The sequence below is a fragment of the Schistocerca gregaria genome, chromosome 5, assembly GCF_023897955.1.
Source record: "Schistocerca gregaria isolate iqSchGreg1 chromosome 5, iqSchGreg1.2, whole genome shotgun sequence".
Classification (NCBI taxonomy): Eukaryota; Metazoa; Arthropoda; class Insecta; order Orthoptera; family Acrididae; genus Schistocerca; species Schistocerca gregaria.
In genome coordinates, this window is record NC_064924.1 from 6,809,789 (window position 1) to 6,830,414 (window position 20,626).

A 20,626-nucleotide genomic window follows, 5' to 3' on the forward strand; every position below is an offset into this window, starting at 1 on the left:
GCAAACCCTTCTCCACTACAACTTCCGTGACCCTCGTTACCGTGATTCCGCCATCTTAGGCAGCGGTCTGATTGTGGCATTTATGTCACACCCCCGGCCCACATTGATTACATGTAGTTGCTATGTTTTAATGCACTGCATAGGAATATTTTGTTACCAGAGGCTAGCGAGTAGGTAGGATCTCAAAGCCAATCCATCGAAGAACACGCAAGATGAACACATAGCGTAAGCACGGCCAGGATAGTAAGAGCCGTATTTTACTGAAACAGAGAGACACAGTAGGGACTCACCTACCACTTTGGGCGCCAAGAAGCGTATCTTTTACTATTTATTTTCACTGTTTCAACATTAATACTCAGTACCAACGTGCTGATGACATTAGTTGCACTGAGAAATTGTTAATAATGATTTCAGTTTCCCTCAGTTCATCAGTAAATGATAATTACACATTTTGCTTACTTCTAGTGCTTATTGGTGGGTGGGATGGGCCATGTAAGCTTGCGTTGTGTGATTAAAGACCACAGGTCATGAGAATAAGGTACGCAGATGTTTCTCCAGCGGTGGCGAAACAGGAGGGTAGTAAGCGGGGGCGTAACCAGCGTAACTTCGTACAGTCTGCTTTTTACTTTTTTATTGACTTCAACACGACTTTACAATCACGTACATATTTCAATAATTGTTTTTTAAGTGTATATATCACATAATTCAAACACGTAACAACACAAAGGGCAAATTCACGCTGCTTGATCAACAAAGCGACTTCTCATCGTTTAACTGCCAATCACTACAGACTCTTAACAAACAAAGCAACAAAAACAAAATATTCTCTTTTTGCTTCTGTTGATTAGGCTAGCATAACGTAGTGATAGTGGCTCCGCGTATGAGCAAGAAAACGAGATGCCAGTGTCTCCGTACTACGGAACTGTTGCTCAACACAACCCAACACGTGTGTGTTCTTGATCCCCTTTCTTAATCTCCGCCCCATACACATTTTTGTGCCCTCTAATCTTTTCTTCTTATTATTCGTCAGCCCTTTTCTCTTTTGTTTTGCCCTTCCTTAAACTTTTAGCCAGACAAAAAATGCTTTCACACGAAAAAACGTCCATGCCACACGACCCCATTGCCACACCAGGCATTGGTACTATGGTTGATTGTAGTACATACGAGCACTGCGTAAACGTTTTCTACAGGCGGTAGCTTTCGCACGTAACATGAGGCGCTGCATGTCTCTTGGCATACGACGGTGCTATTCTTAAATCAGAGTTTGAGGCTACGCAAACTTTCTTGATTTTTGTGCAATACTAGACGAACATGAAAAGAAAGAGGATATATTCGTGTGTTTTGGCCAGTGTCAACTGTTGCAACGTCTAACGGATTAAGTGCGGTCTGAATAAGATACTTTGTCGGTAGTGCCAACAGATTTTACTCTGTGGGAAGACTGGATATGTGTGCACTCAGCCTCGCGAGGAAAACAAACAGCGGTTTCAAGGTCTGGAAGGCTTACAATGGCTGCGAGAGCGGCTACATGCTCCATGTCAGCCCATATCACATGCAACTGACGCCATGAGCCAGTGGACGACGTAGAGACCTGTCCTCATCACGTGGACATCTGGGACTCGTCACTGAGTTAATATGATTCCTGTATATATTCATGTTTAATCACAACACCCAACACACAGGACAAGTTCCTCCGCGGTTTCAAGATGTGAATGAACGAAAATTACAAGACACACAGAAAAATCAGCCAGTTGTGAGTAGAAGTCGCAGTTTAAGGGTTTCAAAGAAACTTAGTTGTGTATGCAGATATTTTCGCATCCTAAGAACTGAGAATCTGGACTACGTTGGTGCTTGCTATCGATATCTAGACTGGCGACGTATCTACAGGTATTTCGGGAATTCCTAAACCTTCGTGTGATATAATGACAAATAACCACATCTCGGAATTTTTCCTTTACTTGTACTGTAAAAGTGTTGCTTCCGTAAAATTTCGTGGTTCTAGAACAATGGGAAGTATCCTATACATTTTGATGAGTGAGTTTACGAGTATCAAAAGGAGTGGCGTAAATGGCCGTATCCTTCGACAGCCTCGACTAGGAAGCTTAGATGTTTTACATTGCCAAGCGACTGTAGACGGTAGAATCTAACATAAATTTCGACTTTATACGTTTATCTGTTCCTGAGAACAGACAGACAGTCGGACATTAAGTGGCAAAAATTTTTGAGTATTTTCCTTACTTATACTGGGAAATCTTGCTTATTGTCAATTTCACGAATCTAGTTTAACGGAAAATACCCTATAGGTTTTGATAAGTCAATCTGAGAGTATCAAAACATGTGACATAAATGGCTGTATCTTTCGAGTTCGACAACTTACAAGTTTAAATTTTTTACACTGCTAAGGGACTACAGACCTCTCAGTAGTTGACAGAAATCTGAACCTCTTACGTCTACCCATTCCTGAGAAAAATGGTTCCTAACACACACACACACACACACACACACACACACACACACACACACACACACACACACACACACACACACACAGGAGGGCAACAAAGCGATACTATAACGGTTTCTTTTTTACCGATTGAATTTCGGAACCCTAAAAATGTCACATATCCGTGGATGGAGTATCCCTTCAAGTTTCAACTCGTAAAATGCACCATGGCGTGGCTGGACTAGGGAGCAGTTGTGTCAGAACATGTAGACAAATCCCCCGCTCCGTACTGTAGCGTCGAATTATTTCGCGCTCGTAGACAGGCAACCCAGTGAAGAGGTTTCTGAAGCGGCTGCTGCAGCACCTACCCAGACAGCTCCTGTCAGCGACTTCAGTGAACTGGCCGCACGTTTTGACGATCGCTGCGTCACAGACAGTGCTCGTCCTGAGCACCGACAATGCGAATTAGAAACTGGAGAGGTGCTCGATTTACTCATTCGTGTCTGTTTTCTGTGTGTTTTATAGTTTCTCTACATTCGCCTTCTGAAACAACAGTACTAGTTATGAACATCACGAATGCATACAAATTATAAGAATGGATGTATGTGTGTTCCACATCTCCTCGTAAACCATTGGATCGATTTCAACAAAACATGGCTCACATATCATTTACTGTCTGGAAGAAATCGCTGTAGGAGTAACCACCATCCACGTATCAAAAGTGTTGGGAATGAAAATCAGCGCAATCCACCACGACGAGAGAATACCCGTACTTCATTCTTCCAGTATTTGATAAAGACAGCACTTAGAGGCTCGAAACAAACATTGCACATAATCTCAAAACTTTACGAAACTCCTTCTCGCTGAAGATCCCCACAAAATGACGAAAGGAAAAAACATTGCTGCTTTCTAAGTTTTCGCTGTTTGTGCAGCAAAACTGTAGGAAAACATGAAGCACGACATTTTCATTTATTACTTCTTTGCTACTAACAGTATTTGTGACTCGTTTTGCAGACAGCATCCACATATAACGTGAATGTACCAACAAAAATATGTCGTTGTACGGTTCATAGTTCAGAAGATATGACGTCAAATACCGAGGATCGTGAAAAACTGGTGCATCAAGCAAAATGTTTTAATTTATTTCTTTTTTACTGTTGACTATTCACAACACACTTCCCAGAGAGTAGGCACATATACCATTGGATATACTTGCACAAGTACTTAGTTCAGGAGATACGACATCATAAATATTGAGCCACTTGGAATGATACTGCAGGGAAAAAATCGCTTAACATGGAGGTGAAGTATGTGAACAAATACGCGTGAAATACGTAAAAAAGGTGTGTAAAATATTTAATATTTGCGTATGCGGGCAAAGTCAAGGGTAGAAAACCTAATTCTAAATCCCTGGAACGATGTCAATCAAATTTGGTATGAATATTAATTACAGTCTGCAAAGGAATAAGGTAGGAGTAAGAACCACCAGCCTCCTATTGGGGTGAGTGTGATAACGTGGAGAGAAAAGGGAGCATGAGGAGTGGTAGACAGCGAGGGGGATGGAGGAGATAGGCATAGGTATGAGGAGGAGGAGGTGGACAGAGAGGGAAGGGGAAGACTTGATAGACACAGAAAGGAAAAGTGAGGTGATAAACAGCGAGAGGGGGGAGGAAGAGATGGATGGTAAGAGGGGGGAGTAAAATTCGGACAATGAGAGGAGAAAGGAGAAGATGGACAAATACAGGGGTGGGGAGATGGGCAAAGAGAGGGGGGGGGGCGAGATTGATGAAGAAAGGGAATGAGGAGATTGAATTTGTGGGGCAGGAGGAGATAGAGAGAGGGGCAGGAGGAGATGGCCATAGAGTTGGCAGAGAGAGAGGGTAATGTAGGTAGACAGGCAGACGGGGTAGGAGGGAAAGGACTAGCAGAAGATTGTAGTAAACACATAGGCAGGAAACGCTGGGTTCTAACCTAGTTTTGCATAAGTGCGTAATTCCATTGTATTTACTGTTCAATTATCTAACTTACACTATATAATTCACAATGACTATCAGATGTAGAAGTGTGGCCATGGTCCTAACCACGACAAGAAAATTAATAAGCAAATAATCTTTTAGGAAACTGTTAAGAACTCCGGTGTTTTAGTGGAGCAGGCGAAGTGCTGCCACACACCTTTCAGCTAACCGGAAGCCAGTAGTAACTCGTATAATCGCTGCCGTAATGTAGCCCCGATGGTGCGGCGTAATCCGGCAGTGCACGGCGCAGATGTGTATCTGAGGCGGCCCGCAAGACTGATTGCCGCGCCGGGCGCGTGGGCGCGAAGAAGCGCCCGCCCTAACTGATGGGCGGCGCGCACGCGACGCCGGCAAGGGCCAAGGGCGGCACAGCGAAAGGGCGAAAAGGGCGAGCGCAGGGTGGGGACGAGGGCGATGCCGCGATACGGCGCGGCGCTGTAGTCAGACGAGGCCGCGCCACAGTCAGAGGCGTCACCGGCTGCCGCCGGCTGATTAATTGACGCAGCCGACACGCACCGCGCCCCGACTCCGGTGCACACCTTTGTTTTGAGGCACCCGTACAAGGCAGCTACTAGATTACAAGGCGCGGCCTATAATTAACTGCGTGTGTTCTAAGAGTCCGTTCTGTCACCAGGAATAACCGAATTTCGCAGCGGAGATTAACGAGACACCCAGCGAGTGGTGACAATACTCTTCCCTCACGTCACTAATTTCCGCGCCAGGTCTGGAAACTAAACGTGTGCCCCGTACATCAGAGTGCCTCTGAACATAGTCATCGAAAACTGCATTTACGTACGGAAGCCACGGTACACTGTGCGGTGGAAGATTTTTTGTGCTCTATTTTCGTTCTCCTCTTTCCTGTTTCAGTCACGAATTATCCGCTTGAATACCGATTGTTAATGAGCCTTCGTATGACCTCGAATCTCTTTAATTTTACCTTGATTATGATTTAGTAATATGTACGCAGGAATAACCAGTACCCTGATTGACTCTTCTAGGAATGTACGATCCCATAATTCTAACAGTAAGCCACACCGTGATGCGCAGTAACCCTTTCCTGACGGTTCCCACTGTAGTTAGATGAACATGTCCGTGCCGTATAGGACATGCTAAATGGACCAGTGGGGAGATTTGCAGCTCTTCCTTGAATCTTCGCTATGTACTCTACACCATCTACTTCAACTGTTGATCGAGCGAGAGTTTTGTAAGGTGTTTCCTTCATGTGTGGACTATTCTTTCTCAGGACTCCTCCAGTGAATGACAGTCTCCCATCCGCATCACTTTTCATGTGGTCGTTTCATTTTACATTGCGTATTCCAAGACCTACCCGTTCTCGCCCGGGTAGCACTAAGTACCTATGGTCCGACGACTTGACTGGCGTAGCAATAATAAATTATACACACAAACCTTCCTCTCCAGTCCTTCTGTCTATTTTCACAAGCTGCGACATCGTCGCGAAAAAACAGTGACCCGTATATGTAATAAGTTTCCTTTATTTTACGTCTATGGTCACAAATTTTTTGTTAACAGATTACCGGTTTCGGTCTTTAATGACCATCATCAGAGCTGTTTCACAAAAACAAAGTGATAATGTACTGCAGCCATAGTGGCATCGTCAAATGTTAAATGCGGAGTCAGCACCACCATCGTCAAATACATATAAATAACATCCTGGTGTAATAAATAATTATTTGGCGATGCTGGTGCTGATTCCGCATTTAACATTTGACGATGCCACTATGGCTGCAGTACATTAGCACTTTGTTTTTATGAAACAGTTCTGATGATGGTCATTAAAGACCGAAACTGGTAATCTGTTAACAAAGGGTTTGTGACCATAGACGTAAATTAAAGATAACTTATTCTATTAGTGAGGACTATATTAAAATCCCTAGAGTAGTTCTTATGATTAGCCCTCGTGTACAGACAGATAAATGCAGCATTCGTTAAACGTTCGTGATACATGAGTCATCCGCTTTTCATTTATTTGTTTCGCCTTCAGCGAGTTTTTTACTAGACTCAATGTTTCATGAGTGAAGTGAATATGCTCAGAACCATAAATTTTTGTGAGACGTAATCTTGTCCCTTTTCCCTGAGACAAGGATATATACGTGATCTTAAACTTTCTGGGCGAATCAGCTGTCTGTGCCGTTCTCGGCTACACAGCCGGGTGCAGTCGTCTTCGTAATTCGATATTCCGACAGCGTACCTAGCCGTCATCTTCACAGAAGACACACTCAGGTTAAGCAACCAATAAAATCTGTGGTTGCAGAATACTGCAGTGTGAAGAAACAGAAGTGCTAACACAGATCTCGTCGTTTTATGGCCGTGTTGTGAAGGAGGCTATTGAAAAACCAGTGGCCGACAAGATGATCAACAGAGACAGAAAATACACCCAAAGCAAAGCTTTGGTTCCAACAGTCTGCCAACTAAAATGACAGTCAGCCGAGAGCCACTGCCCCGCCCGGAGGGAGGTGCAGAAGTGCTTCAGGACTGGGGATCGCGCCCGACCTTCGAAGGTGCTGGGCCCTCAACACTCCACAGGACGCGTCATGCGAACGGGTTTCGTTGGCGGAGAGTCGGAGAGCAAGCACAGTATAAAGTATATAGCGAATATGCTCATTCTACAGGTAACACCTGAAGAAAATGGGTACGCAGCTCGAGGTCTTTGCTGCCCCTGGATCACGGCGTCATGGATTCGATTTCCGGCCAGGTCTGGGGTTTTCTCCTCCAGGGGACAGGCTGTTTATGTTGTTCTCATCATTTTATCATCATTCGGGAAAGTAGTGAGACTGGAGATTGAAAAGATTGCACTTTGAACGTGCGCTGATAACCACGCAGTGGAGCGCCCCACACACCAAATATCATCATTATAATCACCATGAAGAATATAGCAAAGTAGCCTGTCGAAATGTCCTGCTACAAAAATGGCTGTAGTGGGCTGGATATCTGAGAATAGTACATACCGTTGTGATATGCTCTCATCATCTGTTTTTTTCTTACTAGATGAATGATAGGTCGATATTGGTAGTCTGCTAAGAAAAGATGGGCAGGGGGACAGAGTTTGATGGCTTGTCGACGATGCGGTCGTTACTGATGGAGCATAAGCTCGGATTGTGGAAGAGTGGGGAAGGAATTCAACCATGTCCTATGTAAGAAATCTCCCCGGAAGCGACAGTAAGCGAAGAACCTAGAAGGCATGGCTGGACGTAAATTTGAACTGTTACCCTCCCGAACGTGAGTGCATTCTCCTACTGCTGTACCAACTCGCCCGGAACTAGGGAGGGAGGATTAGTTCAAAAACGGTTCAAATGGCTCTGAGCACTATGGGACTCAACATCTGAGGTCATCAGTCCCCTAGTACTTAGAACTACTTAAACCTAACTAACCTAATGACGTCACTCACATCCATGCCCGAGGCAGGATTCGAAGCTGTGACCGTAGCGGTCGCGCGGTTCCAAACTGTAGCGCCTATATCCGCTCGGCCACCCTGGCCGGCTGGAGGATTAGTGTCCCACTGTGTATCTGGAGGAGGAGTCGCAGAGAGGCTGATGTAGATCTCTCCTTAGAACAGTGTCATTCGAGGTATAAGCAGCGAGATGGGTGCGGGTGCCATCTTGGTAGAGGAGCAGTACTGGTTTTGGGATGCGATGTGGAGGACCTCAAGACAAACTACCAGGCTGCAGTTTGAAGTCGATTCGTCAGACATGCTCGCACAGTGCAGTCAACAGCTCATTGCCCATAAGAGACAAGGAACCAAAACACGCAAATGTCACAGACGTGCGCTGCCATTTATCCATAAGAGTTTAAGTGGCGGAAGAGATGGAAAGTACAAACATCAGAGAGAGAGAGAGAGAGAGAGAGATTATTTGTCGCCATGTCCTTTCCAAGTGTGGCATAGGTGAAGAGGAGACAGGCTCTTAACGCACTGTCTTATCGGAGACACATGAATTAAGGGATATTTTGAGGTGGAACAACAAGGAATCAAATACAACTTGCAGCTCCATTGTTAAACACTCAAGGGTACCTGAAGAAGCTGCAGTGGTATCAAAGTATATTTTAGCAAGCCCATTTTGTAACAAGGCTAAAATAAAGGACTGAAAGGAAATGAAACAGTACTTTAGGCTGTGTTGATGTTCCTATATGTAGAAACTAGCCAACAGTACAGCAACAAATATAATTTCATTGATTGGCGCCTCTGAAGACTTCGCTTGCATAGACACCATTATTCTACAAGCCATGGATATTCTGTTATATTATTTCCTATAAGACATATTAGAAATATCTTCTAGTTTTTTCAGTTACCTACAATCTAGATACAAAGACAACGACTCTTTTCCAGTGGAATACTATCTAATTAAGGTTTTCCAGTACATGTTCTGGCACCAGTACACACAACATAGTGAAGCGGTAAATACAGCCCTTTTTATGTCTACATTTTTAATACGTACATGGCCTTCATCGTTGTAGAAACGAAGGCTACGAAACTATCAAGCTTTCAAAAATAAAGAAGTCTATGTGTGCAAAAGTCATTCTATTTCTAGTTTGTATATAACTTAATATTTTGCACACAAAATATTGAATTACAAATACAATTTGCGGAAGCGAATAACAAATCAATTTATAGTTCAGCCAACAGCAGTGAGAAATGCTCTTAGACATAAAATCATTATAGAAAACAGCCAAACAGATAAAAGAAGGCCAGCATTTAACCATAGTATTCAATATCGCGTTATAAAGTAGTACCTTAATCTCCTAAGTAAGACTGACTAATAACATTTTAATTTTTAAAAGTTCAGTGAACTGAAAATAGTCTCCAGTTAATCAGAACAGACCACAAATCTAAACTTCAACGATTCTCAGTAATGAGCACACTTTTATTAACTGAAATAAAGATATATTCATAAATAAATTCAGATTCTGTATTAAATCTGATACTGATACAACCGGCCGAGATGACCGAGCGATTCTAGGCGCTAGAGTGACCGCTACGGTCACAGGTTCGAACCCTGCCTCGGGCATGTATGTGCGTGATGTCCTTAGGTTGGTTAGGTTTAAGTAGTTCTAAGTTCTAGGGGACTGATGACCTCAGAAATTAAGTCCCATAGTGCTCAGAGCTATGTGAACCATTTGATACTGATACAGCTTGGCATAACACAAAACCTTAGAAGCAACGCTTTAGTAATATTTCCTCTTGAATCTAATTGCATGAGACACGTAAATACCCGTAGTCTCAATGCATAAAATAGCTAACCTCTAATTATGAGACTGTTGACTTTTTACAGGGATCATGTTCACGTTACACTTACGTGTGAAAGGTGTTGCAAAACTGTTTCTGCTGATAAAAAAATATGCGTAACTTTTTGGACTACGAAATGAGATAGCCCCCATTTTTGGAGATGATTGATAAACGTGCTCTGTAAATAAACAGAAGAATTGACTGTCTTGATAATAGTCTTTTTAAAGGAATCGAAATATGCCCAACACTGTGTTTATTTAATGTTGATTAGTTTCTGAAACCACTATGGATATTCTGTTATATTATTTCCTACAATACCATTAATAACGGAAGGATGTGAATATCCTAGACACAGACATTGAATTTCTCCGGAAACTCGGTGCTTGCTGATGGCATACTCGAGACAACCATATATATTTTGCACGCTACTATCTTCAATTAACTTCACATTTTTAAGACTTGATCACTTCACAGATGCAATTCTTTTAGCATTATTTTAGTGTACAAAGATTCATATTGACAATTCCATTAACTATAAGCCTCATCATTTAATCAGCACTTTTCCACTATTATAGTAAATTATGCTAACACGCTGTCAAAACATTTTATTGTTTCTAATATTTACCTTCGAAAGTATTGTTAAATACAGTAAATAAATTTCAGATTATTTAATTGGTAGAATATGAGCTTTTGAACTACCAGTACATTACGAGAATAAACACGTATTTTAAATATTCAAGACGTATTGACTATGAAACAGCATTAGACTTCCTTCACTTCTTGTATATGCTAAGTGCTACACGCTTATAGGTAATTTTTTTTTAAGAAGCATGATTATACGCAGGTCCTTATCAATTACTACCACGAAATCTCTACAAATGTGTAAGTTCGTTAACTTCACCGTTTGATAAACAATATTCACATTAAGGTGCAGCAAGATTGTTCATTACAGTTAAAAAATTACATTATCCCTCGCTCTTTAGAAATGCCCCATGTTAATATCGAGGATTATTAAAATACCATTTGTCTCCTTGTACTTCAGTACATAATTTGCAACTTCTTATCGCCAACAATTTAAAACATTCATTAAGTTTCTCTATAGAAACCAATTTCATGCATGTCGAGCGAACGGAACAGTATCAAAAATTTCGAAGTTTAGACCTAGGCGTATATATTTTAACATACAATATATTAATGGTATTGTAGAAAATAATATAATAGGATATCCATAGTGATTTCAGAAACTAAGCAACATTAAATAAACACAGTGTGGAGTTGATAATCTCCCATCGGGTGCCTCCCCAGGTGGAGGATAGGGGAATGCTCTCTAGATATGGAGGGTACCGCGGAAATAAAATACCCGGGGTGGATCAAAACTATCAACCGAAATCCACTAACGTCTCCCTGGTATCCAGCTGTAGGGGTCAGCGTCTGTTCGCCTAGATGGTGCAGCTGCAGCATCCTTCTTAATCTCAACAATCAAGTCGTATTCCTCGTGATCTTTCCTCGGAAGGACCACCACCAAGTTAGTATTCAACTTGAAAACCAAACATCATGATAACACAAGGAATGAATCCACTACCCCGGGCACCAGTCGCAAGGCTGGCTTTACCTGGTCATCGGATTCCGGGGGATCAGGAGCATCATGTTACGCCTAAGGTTGAGAACCAGACGACGTCCAAATTATTACACAAAGACACTTCATCGGTACACTTAATACTAATACTCTTTTCAAACTAGGCAAGACCAAACAACTTACAGACGTGCTGCAAAAATTCCAGATCAAAATCCTTGCAATCCAGGAAACACGATTTTCTTGCAGACAACTACAGAATCTACAATGGAAAACCAGCAGTTAAAACTGATGAGAAAGGGCTCAAACAGTTTGGAACAACATTTGCAATCCACAAATCTATCAGCGACTCTGTCATTGACTTCCAGTGTGCCTCAGAACGTATATCAACGCTCTCCATCAAATCGGCCAACAAAGCATATACCTTGATCAACGCACACGCACCCACAAATAACTATAACAAGAAGAACCGCCAGAAAGTGGATGACTTCTGGAATGACCTTGAAGAGACTACAAACAAAATTGCCAAACACCATGTAATAATCTTGTTAGGCGACTTAAACGCACAATTAGGTAAAGAGAAAAAATACAGGAAAATCACCGTAATCCATACAGCTCACAAGAGAAGTAACAAGGATGGGGAAACATTTATAAGCTTTTGCGAAAATATCGGCCTCGTAATTACGTCAACACAATTCAAAAAACGCAATAAGAAACTGTATACTTGGAAGTCGCCCAACACAATGTTGGGTGAATTCCAGATAGATCATGTGGCCATCTCCAAGAGTAACACAGCAGAAATTCTGAATGTGAAAATAAGAAGAGGATTTTTTTGACTCAGACCACCATATTCTACAGATAAAGACCAGATTACAACCCAATAGAAAAAAAAGCCAAAACTAAACAAAGTGCTGAGACCAGACCCCGAATACTGTACATAAAACTAAACAAGGAAAACATCTTACAGGAAATTAATCAGACAAACACCACAAACTGGACAGAACTTGTGGACGTCCTCAAATCCACGTTGAAACTGGGTCAACCCCCGAAAAGGAGAAAACACAGGTGATGGAATATAATATGTGACCAAGCAATAGAAGAAAGGACCAATGCCTGGAAAAACTTCAATAGTTACAAAACATCAGAAAAATGGCAACAATTTCTAGTAATCCGAAAACAAACATCGAAAACTACTCGGAGGGAAAAAATATTATGACAAACGGCGGCTAGATGAGATAGAACAAGACTTTAAGAAGAACAACACCAGGAATTTTTATAACACGTTTAAAGAACATATTGCAGGATACCAGCCACCCAATCTTTGTTTCAAGAAACCGGATGGTTCACTAGAAACTAACACGAAGAATAACTGCCAGATCCTCGCAGACTATTTCAACAAACATCTCAACTGCGAAAGACCTACAGAGGATATTCACTACGAGACGTCTACACCAAATCCTGACATTAAACCGCCAAGCATCAACGAAATCGCAGAAATTATCAAGACACTCAAAAACAATAGAGCCCCAGGAGAAGATGGAATTATTGCAGAACAATGGAAACTAAATGATGAAAGATTAACAGGAAAAATTCACAAAATCATATTAAACATTCGGGAAACAGAACAAATCCCTTCTGAATGGAAATGCGCACTTATCCATCCACTCCACAAAATAGGGGACAAAACTGAACCAAATAATTACAGGGTTATCTCACTCGTACCGGTCACATATAAAATCCTATCAAAAGTTCTCATGAATAGATTAGAAGAACAAGCTGACCCACAAATAGGAGAATACCAGGCTGGTTTTCGCAAGGGACGATCATGCATAGAGCAGATCTGGAATCTGAAAATGATTCTCCAGATGAGAAACACCTGAAACCCAGTGGTTACTTTTGTAGATTTTAAAAAGGCCTGCGACTCAATAGACGGAGTAACGCTCTGCAAGACGCTGGAAGAGTTCAGCATTGACAGAAAGACAAGAGCAATCATTCGGGAAACATTAACTGACACAGTCTCCAAGGTTAAATTTATGGGGGATATCTCGGAACCATTTAAAATCTAAACTGGAGTGCGACAGGATGACGGACTTTCACCATTACTCTTTAATATCATTCTTGAAAAAATTATCAGGACATGGGAAAAAGAAGTCAAAGGAATTCAAATTGGCATTAGAAAAGGTAATAGATTCAATGTGAAGTGTTTAGCTTTTGCGGATGACCTTGAAATCCTCATAAATAATAGAAAAGAAGCCACTAACGCCATAGAGAAGTTACACGAAATTGCACAAAGAACTCGTCTGCAAATCTCATAAGAGAAAACACAGTATATAGAAAGAGTGCCACAAGACAAATTGCCTATTGTGACAACCCATGGGAAAATCGTACAAGTACCACATTTTAAGTACCTGGGAGAAATCATCCAGTCATCACGGATCAACCTAAAGGCCAATGAGGAAAGAATAAAAAAACTACAGAAAGCATATAAACTCACGTGGAACTATTATAACAAAAAGTCCATATCCATTAACGCAAAATTGAGGCACTACAACACTGTTGTACTTCCGGAGGCACTGTATGCATCTGAAACAACACAAATAGGTGGGCAAACTAAAATCAAAGAAGTAGAGAAACAAGAAAGGAAAATTCTCAGGAAAATTTTTGGTCCGATACAAGAGCAAGGAATCTGGAAGAAGAGACCAACATCAGAATTATATAAATACGCAGACAGGATTACGGATACATTAAGGAAAAGAAAAATGCAGTTCTACGGACGTATCCACAGGATGAATGAAAACAGAATTTCAAAGCGAATTCTTAAAGTCATCAACTCAGGCAGGGGAAAAACAAAATGGATGAAAGAAGTTGGAGAGGACCTCAGACAAGCACACGTAACAGTAAACGATGCAGAAAATAGAACTGAATTCAGGAACATCATCAAGAGACATAAACTTGACAGCACAACACAGAAGAGACCAGGAGCAAATGGACAGCGGAGCGAAAGAAACAACACAGTGAACACATGAAGAAAATTTGGGCTCAGAAAAAACAAACATTCATCATAAAGGAATTCAAGTTCAAACGCTCTCTTAAATGGGAATAATCGAAAATAATAATAATAATATTATATAATATATTTCAGTTCTGATGCATATTGTTTCGTGAAACGCGCGTTAAAAAAATTTCTTACACTGCATCTGTGAATTGGAATTAGTGAATTTTCACCTGTAGGCACTGTCATGATACGAATACGTAAACTTGCCACTACGTGTGGTGTTACATTTCCCTCAGTTGATACTCCACTGGCTGTCTGCGTCACGTACGAACGATTCGAGTGTCGCTCGCGAGACACCAGAATGGAGTATCTGTCTGTTACGTACCTGTCCACAACCGAGCATGTGCTTTGTCATCAGCGAGTTCATACCGACTTTTCGATAGACTGGTTGTCCCTAGGCGAAAAAACTCTAATTTCATTTAGGTTGACCCATACTTTTGAATGACATATTGTAACACTACCCTTGTTTCCCCCCCCATGAACCATGGACCTTGCCGTTGGTGGGGAGGCTTGCGTGCCTCAGCGATACAGATGGCCGTACCGTAGGTGCAACCACAACGGAGGGGTATCTGTTGAGAGGCCAGACAAACATGTGGTTCCTGAAGAGGGGCAGCAGCCTTTTCAGTAGTTGCAGGGGCAACAGTCTGGATGATTGACTGATCTGGCCTTGCAACATTAACCAAAATGGCCTTGCTGTGCTGGTACTGCGAACGGCTGAAAGCAACGGGAAACTACAGCCGTAATTTTTCCCGAGGACATGCAGCTTTACTGTATGATTAAATGATGATGGCATCCTCTTGGGTAAAATATTCCGGAGGTAAAATAGTCCCCCATTCGGATCTCCGGGCGGGGACTACTCAGGAGGATGTCGTTATCAGGAGAAAGAAAACTGGCGTTCTACGGATCGGAGCGTGGAATGTCAGATCCCTTAATCGGGCAGGTAGGTTAGAAAATTTAAAAAGGGAAATGGATAGGTTAAAGTTAGATATAGTGGGAATTAGTGAAGTTCGGTGGCAGGAGGAACAAGACTTCTGGTCAGGTGAATACAGGGTTATAAACACAAAATCAAATAGGGGTAATGCAGGAGTAGGTTTAATAATGAATAGGAAAATAGGAATGCGGGTAAGCTACTACAAACAGCATAGTGAACGCATTATTGTGGCCAAGATAGATACGAAGCCCACACCTACTACAGTAGTACAAGTTTATATGCCAACTAACTCTGCAGATGATGAAGAAATTGAAGAAATGTACGATGAAATAAAAGAAATTATTCAGATAGTGAAGGGAGACGAAAATTTAATAGTAATGGGTGACTGGAATTCGAGTGTAGGAAAAGGGAGAGAAGGAAACATAGTAGGTGAATATGGATTGGGGCTAAGAAATGAAAGAGGAAGCCGCCTAGTAGAATTTTGCACAGAGCACAACTTAATCATAGCTAACACTTGGTTTAAGAATCATGAAAGAAGGTTATATACGTGGAAGAACCCTGGAGATACTAAAAGGTATCAGATAGATTATATAATGGTAAGACAGAGATTTAGGAACCAGGTTTTAAGTTGTAAGACATTTCCAGGGGCAGATGTGGACTCTGACCACAATCTATTGGTTATGACCTGTAGATTAAAACTGAAGAAACTGCAAAAATGTGGGAAATTAAGGAGATGGGACCTGGATAAACTGAAAGAACCAGAGGTTGTACAGAGTTTCAGAGAGAGCATAAGGGTACTATTGACAGGAATAGGGGAAAGAAATACAGTAGAAGAAGAATGGGTAGCTCTGAGGGATGTAGTAGTGAAGGCAGCAGAGGATAAAGTAGGTACAAAGACGAGGGCTGCTAGAAATCCTTGGGTAACAGAAGAAATATTGAATTTAATTGATGAAAGGAGAAAATATAAAAATGCAGTAAATGAAGCAGGCAAAAAGGAATACAAACGTCTCAAAAATGAGATCGACAGGAAGTGCAAAATGGCTAAACAGGGATGGCTAGAGGACAAATGTAAGGATGTAGAAGCTTATCTCACTAGGGGTAAGATAGATACTGCCTACAGGAAAATTAAAGAGACCTTTGGAGAGAAGAGAACCACGTGTATGAATATCAAGAGCTCAGATGGCAGCCCAGTTCTAAGCAAAGAAGGGAAGGCAGAAAGGTGGAAGGAGTATATAGAAGGTTTATACAAGGGCGATGTACTTGAGGACAATATTATGGAAATAGAAGAGGATGTAGATGAAGACGAAATGGGAGATACGATACTGCGTGAAGAGTTTGACAGAGCACTGAAAGACCTGAGTCGAAACAAGGCCCCCGGAGTAGACAACATTCCATTAGAACTACTGACGGCCTTGGGAGAGCCAGTCATGACAAAACTCTACCAGCTGGTGAGCAAGATGTATGAGACAGGCGAAATACCCTCAGACTTCAAGAAGAATATAATAATTCCAATCCCAAGGAAAGCAGGTGCTGACAGATGTGAAAATTACCGAACTATCAGTTTAATAAGCCACGGCTGCAAAATACTAACGCGAATTCTTTACAGACGAATGGAAAAACTGGTAGATGCAGTCCTCGGGGAGGATCAGTTTGGATTCCGTCGAAATGTTGGAACACGTGAGGCAATACTGACCTTACGACTTATCTTAGAAGAAAGATTAAGAAAAGGCAAACCTACGTTTCTAGCATTTGTAGACTTAGAGAAAGCTTTTGACAATGTTGACTGGAATACTCTTTTTCAAATTCTAAAGGTGGCAGGGGTAAAATACAGGGAGCGAAAGGCTATTTATAATTTGTACAGAAACCAGATGGCAGTAATAAGAGTCGAGGGGCATGAAAGGGAAGCAGTGGTTGGGAAAGGAGTGAGACAGGGTTGTAGCCTCTCCCCAATGTTATTCAATCTGTATATTGAGCAAGCAGTAAAGGAAACAAAAGAAAAATTTGGAGTAGGTATTAAAATTCATGGAGACGAAGTAAAAACTTTGAGGTTCGCCGATGACATTGTAATTCTGTCAGAGACGGCAAAGGACTTAGAAGAGCAGTTGAACGGAATGGACAGTGTCTTGAAAGGAGGATATAAGATGAACATTAACAAAAGCAAAACGAGGATAATGGAATGTAGTCAAATTAAATCGGGTGATGCTGAGGGAATTAGATTAGGAAATGAGACACTTAAAGTAGTAAAGGAGTTTTGCTATTTAGGAAGTAAAATAACTGATGATGGTCGAAGTAGAGAGGATATAAAATGTAGACTGGCAATGGCAAGGAAAGCGTTTCTGAAGAAGAGAAATTTGTTAACATCGAATATAGATTTATGTATCAGGAAGTCGTTTCTGAAAGTATTTGTTTGGAGTGTAGCCATGTATGGAAGTGAAACATGGACGATAACTAGTTTGGACAAGAAGAGAATAGAAGCTTTCGAAATGTGGTGCTACAGAAGAATACTGAAGATAAGGTGGATAGATCACGTAACTAATGAGGAGGTATTGAATAGAATTGGGGAGAAGAGAAGTTTGTGGCACAACTTGACTAGAAGAAGGGATCGGTTGGTAGGACATGTTTTGAGGCATCAAGGGATCACAAATTTAGCATTGGAGGGCAGCGTGGAGGGTAAAAATCGTAGAGGGAGACCGAGAGATGAGTACACTAAGCAGATTCAGAAGGATGTAGGTTGCAGTAGGTACTGGGAGATGAAGCAGCTTGCACAGGATAGAGTAGCATGGAGAGCTGCATCAAACCAGTCTCAGGACTGAAGACAACAACAACAACAACCCTTGTTTCCAATACAAGGTCAAAGTACTTCAGTTTTTATGATTCATTTTGAAGCAAGATCTCAAGCGTGTAATCGATATAACGCGAAATATTTCGGCACTTGTAGACTCTATACCCACTGCGTACTCCTGTACCTAGTAAAAATGTATGGGAGCGGCAGGCTCTGGGTATTTGTTCTTTCCTTCCATACCAGTTCGGGTGACTTTTGTGTAGGTTGCTTCAACAAAGCTGTGGTAAATTCTTACATCCATATGAGACCGCTTTCCGTCTCACTGTCAAGATATCAACAAGATCTTCCGCATTCTGCACAGCCTAATGTAAGTACAAAGATCACTGCAATTCGACGACCATCTGGAATCCTGTTTCAAGTTTAGCGAAATTAAACTGTACATTCTGCTATAACAGAGCTGCTCTACCACTGTAGCGTACCTCGGTTCGAATCCTGTTTCAAGTTTACCGAAATTTAACTGAACACTCTGATATTGACAGTACTTCCCTATCACCATAATTTATCTCCGTATTTCCCCTCCAACAGTCAACTGAGCTGAACGTTCTAAGACTCCCCTCACCGCCCCCTTACCCTACATATCTATATACAGTCCACCTTCCTCCATCTCTCTCTCTTTCTAATTGCCCATTTAACAAGGTCCCGAGTTCGAGTCTCGGTGCGGCACACAGTTTTAATCTGCCAGGAGTTTCATATCATATCAGCGCACACTCCGCTGCAAAATGAATATCTCATTCTGGAACTACATATTTTTACACTCTGCCTTGCAGACGTAGAGATATTTTCCGACATCTAAGCACATCTTCTGATGAGAAGAAACAGTAGAAACTAAGAAGCTTAAGAAACTATATTTCTAAATTTTTGATATGTGTGTTTTCTGGTTCCACTTGAAATGTTGGGTTGCATAAACCAATAAATAAATATTCCTCGCCAATCTACTTTCCCATCCACTTGATGCTGACATAGCATCATCTTCAATTTCGTACCGAAATCTTATGATCTCTCTGTAATTAAATAATTTCATACGGTTTTCAGTATGCTAAACAATCACTACTGAAACTTACGTTGTGGTAATTAAGTTAGGGACACAGGTATCTGAGATTCTACATCTACATCCATACTCCGCAAGCCACCTGACGGTGTGTGGCGGAGCATGTGTGTTCTGTCTATTTATGTGCTGGGTTTTATGTGTGTGTGTGTGTGTGTGTGTGTGTGTGTGTGTGTGTGTGTGTATGTGTGTGTGTGTGTGTGCTGTGAGACAGAGAAAAAAGTGTTGGATAGATCATTAAACGCCAAATATTCATCCGATAATAGATTTAGTGACGCTAGCACAGAATGCGAAATAGAAAAAGACACTTTGTGTGGTACGTCAAAGACTAGTGCTCCACTACACACTGATATCCGGTCAGCTAGGCGCAGGAAATTATAAATACCTTATATTCTTCCGCAGCAATAATACAGGTCGGAATCTTGGGCTCTATAGCTGACCTTCGTCACCTGGCGTGTCAAACAGCTGTGCTGGACTGACTCCAAGACAGCCGGGCAGTGACAGCAGAACAAGGCCCCAGGACCGGCGTTCCGATGACGCAGGTCGGCGTAGACGCACGCGGTCACTGTGCTGCAAAGTCACGGTGCTCGATTTGGTTTGTCGGGCGATCAGAGAGGAGCGCAGAGCGCGTCGCGTTGTCGTCGGCAGGCGGACGGTGACTGTGTGGTCCGTGTTTGCGGCCACTGTGTCACCTCGCGGGCCAGACCCGAATAGCAGCGAGGCGCGCGCCGGCGGGGCAGCCAAGTGGGGGGCGGCATGAGGGCGGTAGGGGCGGCGGGGGAGACGCCGACGTCGACGGCGGAGCAGCTGTCCCAGGGAGGCGGCCGCGGGTCACCACAGCAAGGACGCGTCGCCCGAGAACAACGCTCACTCCGCGCACCCACCAGCGCCCAGGCAGGAGACATAGGAGGGGGCAGCAAGTGGTAGGGGAAGAGCACTCCGGCTCACATCTCCGACTCACGGGTGGGTGGCATTTAACGCACAGTAGCTACTGAATGAAGGCTGCTACTGATCCGTACGTGCTGTACCGTATTTCATTCAGTATTTAAACCTATTTAAGCTTTAAATACTGAATGAAACGCCATAGTTAAAATATTTTGAGGCTTTGAAATACTGCAAAACCGATTAAGAGCCCAATTTTCCGCGCTCACTGTTTCATTATAGTCGCTCAGAGACTGGGACAACCGGTTTCGTATCATGCAAGCAAATCCTAAGGTATTTAAGATCTAATGTCCCTTGTTATCTTAATGGTTTAATGGGTGTTCCAAGGTGGAATGAGGACGCTTCTGCGAACATATCTGGAATTAATGCATTAACTGTTGTTCGCTGTGTATCGTTCCAGTTCACCCAGAGTTGTCCGAAGGGGAACCACGTGGACGGAGTGTTTCACATCCTTCTTAAAAAAAAATACCACCTACCGCGAGAGCAGGCGTTCTTGGAGGCCAGTGGTGCAGTGCGAGATCCTTCGGCTGATCTATCATTGAGG

General features: G+C 42.2%; 1 long non-coding RNA gene across 1 annotated transcript in view; it reads right to left on the reverse strand.

Annotated features, from left to right (window-relative positions):
* Window positions 1-19,727, reverse strand: part of LOC126272417 (uncharacterized) — a 487,783-nt gene extending 468,056 nt beyond the window's left edge. Inside the window, exon 1 of the long non-coding RNA XR_007549221.1 lies at window positions 19,526-19,727. This is a non-coding gene — a long non-coding RNA (uncharacterized LOC126272417). The remainder of the gene's footprint in view (window positions 1-19,525) is intronic.
* Between the last annotated feature and the right edge of the window lie 899 nt (window positions 19,728-20,626).